At 45.4% G+C, this 5,000-nt stretch overlaps 1 protein-coding gene across 9 annotated transcripts in view; it reads right to left on the bottom strand.

Moving 5' to 3' along the window:
• The window catches only part of birc6 (baculoviral IAP repeat containing 6), a 120,920-nt gene that overhangs the window by 102,796 nt on the left and 13,124 nt on the right, over nt 1–5,000 (bottom strand). The gene's annotated exons all lie outside the window — the stretch shown is intronic.

Here is a 5,000-nt window from a genome sequence, read left to right as displayed (position 1 = left end):
GATGACACTGCAACTAACTACTAACTCCCTAGTACCTACCTTCGATAAAATAGCAGCCACCTAGTAACACCCTAGCAACCAGCAGCGATGACATAGCAGCCACCTAGTAACACCCTAGCAACCGCAGGGTAGTCAGGACCGCTGCCTTTTATACTACAATTTTTATTTCTAACCGAATTCCACGATCATCCCAAAGACGTGTACGTAACCTGCCAAAAGCCAGACTTGCCTTAGCTACGCGTTACATCATCATCAACATTTACGTTTGCAGATACGATGCTGCCAAAGTAGCAGAACTTCTCTACAGCTTGGAGCTGGATGTCTCCTGCTGTGATGACTGGAGGTTTGATTCATCTTTGATCGACCTCGAAACCGGCGCAAGCTCAGTACGCTACCATCAGAGCAGATCCGGAGTGGGATTCCCAGTCCACAGTTACGGAGAGCGACCAGCAGCATCGCTGAGAAGAAAATGCAGAAGGGTAATGGAGCAAATCATCTGGACCTTCATTCCTTCATGAAAGGACTGGATTATCCAGAGTCTGTTTATGGAATCAAACGGTTTGGTGAGGTCTATAAACACCATGTGGAGATCATGATGCTCTTCACGGCATTTTTCCTGAATCTGCCCGATACGTTTTATTTTCTTTTATATACGTAGACATTGAGTGCATCCTTGAGGTCCTGTGGCACAGTGTCTTCATCCCAGATCTTCATCCCAGATCTTCATCCCAGATCTTCATCCCAGATCTTCATGAACAGTTCAGACAGACACGTCGCTGGGAGCCACATGCTTGAGAACCTCAGCAGGAATCCTGTCTATTCCAGGATTAATGGCATGTTGTACCTCTGTTGCTGTGGGCACATCGTCCAGATGCTCAGCAAGTAAGTACCCACCTAGTAACACCCAAGCAACCGCCTGCGATAACATAGCAACTACCTAGTAACGCCCTAGTAACCACCTGCAGTAACATAGCAACTACCTAGTAACACCCTAGTAACCACCTGCAGTAACATAGCAACTACCTAGTAACACCCTAGTAACCACCTGCGATGATATAGCAACTACCTAGTAACACCCAAGCAACCGCCTGCGATAACATAGCAACTACCTAGTAACACCCTAGTAACCACCTGCAGTAACATAGCAACTACCTAGTAACACCCTAGTAACCACCTGCGATGATATAGCAACTACCTAGTAACACCCTAGTAACCGCCTGCGATAACATAGCAACTACCTAGTAACACCCTAGTAACCACCAGCGATGATATAGCAACTACCTAGTAACACCCTAGTAACCACCTGCGATGATATAGCAACTACCTAGCAACACCCTAGTAACCACATGCAATAACATAGCAACTACCTAGTAACACCCTAGTAACCACATGCAATAACATAGCAACTACCTAGTAACACCCTAGTAACCACCTGCGATAACATAGCAACTACCTAGTAACACCCTAGTAACCACCTGCAGTAACATAGCAACTACCTAGTAACACCCTAGTAACCACCTGCGATGATATAGCAACTACCTAGTAACACCCTAGTAACCGCCTGCGATAACATAGCAACTACCTAGTAACACCCTAGTAACCACCTGCAGTAACATAGCAACTACCTAGTAACACCCTAGTAACCACCTGCGATGATATAGCAACTACCTAGTAACACCCTAGTAACCACCTGCGATGATATAGCAACTACCTAGTAACACCCTAGTAACCGCCTGCGATAACATAGCAACTACCTAGTAACACCCTAGTAACCACCTGCGATGATATAGCAACTACCTAGTAACACCCTAGTAACCACCTGCGATGATATAGCAACTACCTAGCAACACCCTAGTAACCACATGCAATAACATAGCAACTACCTAGTAACACCCTAGTAACCACATGCAATAACATAGCAACTACCTAGTAACACCCTAGTAACCACCTGCGATAACATAGCAACTACCTAGTAACACCCTAGTAACCACCTGCAGTAACATAGCAACTACCTAGTAACACCCTAGTAACCACCTGCGATGATATAGCAACTACCTAGTAACACCCTAGTAACCGCCTGCGATAACATAGCAACTACCTAGTAACACCCTAGTAACCACCTGCAGTAACATAGCAACTACCTAGTAACACCCTAGTAACCACCTGCGATGACATAGCAACTACCTAGTAACACCCTAGTAACCACCTGCGATGATATAGCAACTACCTAGTAACACCCTAGTAACCACCTGCGATGATATAGCAACTACCTAGCAACACCCTAGTAACCACATGCAATAACATAGCAACTACCTAGTAACACCCTAGTAACCGCCTGCGATAACATAGCAACTACCTAGTAACACCCTAGTAACCACCTGCAGTAACATAGCAACTACCTAGTAACACCCTAGTAACCACCTGCGATGATATAGCAACTACCTAGTAACACCCTAGTAACCACATGCAATAACATAGCAACTACCTAGTAACACCCTAGTAACCACATGCAATAACATAGCAACTACCTAGTAACACCCTAGTAACCACCTGCGATGACATAGCAACTACCTAGCAACACCCTAGTAACCACATGCAATGACATAGCAACCACCTAGTAATCATATTGTAATGACATAGCAACCACCTAGTAACGCCCTAGTAACCACATGCAATGACATAGCAACTACCTAGCAACACCCTAGTAACCACATGCAATGACATAGCAACCACCTAGTAACGCCCTAGTAACCACCTGCAATGACATAGCAACCACCTAGTAACACCCTAGTAACCACATGCAACGACATAGCAACCACCTAGTAATGCCCTAGTAACCACCTGCAATGACATAGCAACCACCTAGTAATCATATTGTAATGACATAGCAACCACCTAGTAACGCCCTAGTAACCACATGCAATGACATAGCAACTACCTAGCAACACCCTAGTAACCACATGCAATGACATAGCAACCACCTAGTAACGCCCTAGTAACCACCTGCAATGACATAGCAACCACCTAGTAACACCCTAGTAACCACATGCAACGACATAGCAACCACCTAGTAACGCCCTAGTAACCACCTGCAATGACATAGCAACCACCAATAACACCCTAGTAACCACATGCAACGACATAGCAACCACCAATAACACCCTAATAATCACATGCAACGACATAGCAACCACCTAGTAACGCCCTAGTAACCACCTGCAATGACATAGCAACCACCAATAACACCCTAGTAACCACATGCAACGACATAGCAACCACCAATAACACCCTAGTAACCACATGCAACGACATAGCAACCACCTAGTAACGCCCTAGTAACCACCTGCAATGACATAGCAACCACCAATAACGCCCTAGTAATCACATGCAACGACATAGCAACCACCTAGTAACGCCCTAGTAACCACCTGCAATGACATAGCAACCACCAATAACGCCCTAGTAACCACGTGCAATGACATAGCAACCACCAATAACGCCCTAGTAACCACATGCAACGACATAGCAACCACCTAGTAACGCCCTAGTAACCACCTGCAATGACATAGCAACCACCTAGTAACGCCCTAGTAACCAGCAGCGATAAAGTAACTGCAGGAGTGAAACTGATTAAACCGTATGAAACATATTTGGTTGAATAATAAAGAGTTAAATTAAAGCTGATTCTTTATGGATTTTAATGGATTAGAAAATTCCATAATAAACACATCACGCTGTATATATAACACATACACATATACATATAATACACTGCATTAACCAGAACTGTTAAACACAGCCAGAGAAAACACAGGGAGGAAGAAACGAGTGTGTTTTAGGGAATAAACACTTCACTGTAATGTACATGCTGCGTGTCGAGTGTTTAGTGCCGAGTGTTTAGTGCCGAGTGTTTAGTGCCGAGTGTTTAGTGCTGAGTGTTTAGTGCCGAGTGTTTAGTGTCGAGTGTTTAGTGTCGAGTGCTTAGTGTCGAGTGCTTAGTGCTGAGTGTTTAGTGCCGAGTGTTTAGTGCTGAGTGTTTAGTGTCGAGTGTTTAGTGTCGAGTGCTTAGTGTCGAGTGCTTAGTGTCGAGTGCTTAGTGTCGAGTGCTTAGTGTCGAGTGTTTAGTGTCGAGTGCTTAGTGTCGAGTGCTTAGTGTCGAGTGCTTAGTGCTGAGTGTTTAGTGCCGAGTGTTTAGTGCTGAGTGTTTAGTGTCGAGTGTTTAGTGTCGAGTGCTTAGTGTCGAGTGCTTAGTGCTGAGTGTTTAGTGTCGAGTGTTTAGTGTCGAGTGTTTAGTGTCGAGTGCTTAGTGTCGAGTGCTTAGTGTCGAGTGCTTAGTGTCGAGTGCTTAGTGTCGAGTGCTTAGTGCTGAGTGTTTAGTGCTGAGTGTTTAGTGTCGAGTGTTTAGTGTCGAGTGCTTAGTGTCGAGTGCTTAGTGCTGAGTGTTTAGTGTCGAGTGTTTAGTGTCGAGTGCTTAGTGCTGAGTGTTTAGTGCTGAGTGTTTAGTGTCGAGTGCCGCGTGCTGAGTGTTTAGTGTCGAGTGTTTAGTGCTGAGTGTTTAGTGCCGAGTGCTTAGTGCCGAGTGTTTAGTGCCGAGTGCTTAGTGTCGAGTGCTTAGTGCCGAGTGCTTAGTGCCGAGTGTTTAGTGCTGAGTGTTTAGTGCCGAGTGTTTAGTGTCGAGTGCTTAGTGTCGAGTGTTTAGTGCTGAGTGTTTAGTGTCGAGTGTTTAGTGTCGAGTGCTTAGTGCCGAGTGCTTAGTGCCGAGTGCTTAGTGCCGAGTGCTTAGTGCCGAGTGTTTAGTGCCGAGTGCTTAGTGCCGAGTGTTTAGTGCCGAGTGTTTAGTGCCGAGTGCTTAGTGTCGAGTGTTTAGTGTCGAGTGCTTAGTGTCGAGTGCTTAGTGCCGAGTGTTTAGTGCCGAGTGTTTAGTGCCGAGTGCTTAGTGTCGAGTGTTTAGTGTCGAGTGTTTAGTGCTGAGTGTTTAGTGCTGAGTGTTTAGTGTCGAG

Source organism: Pangasianodon hypophthalmus, chromosome 10 (genome assembly GCF_027358585.1).
Source record: "Pangasianodon hypophthalmus isolate fPanHyp1 chromosome 10, fPanHyp1.pri, whole genome shotgun sequence".
Classification (NCBI taxonomy): domain Eukaryota; kingdom Metazoa; phylum Chordata; class Actinopteri; order Siluriformes; family Pangasiidae; genus Pangasianodon; species Pangasianodon hypophthalmus.
Note: the sequence above shows the minus strand (reverse complement) of the source record. Positions and strands in the feature narration are given on the sequence as shown.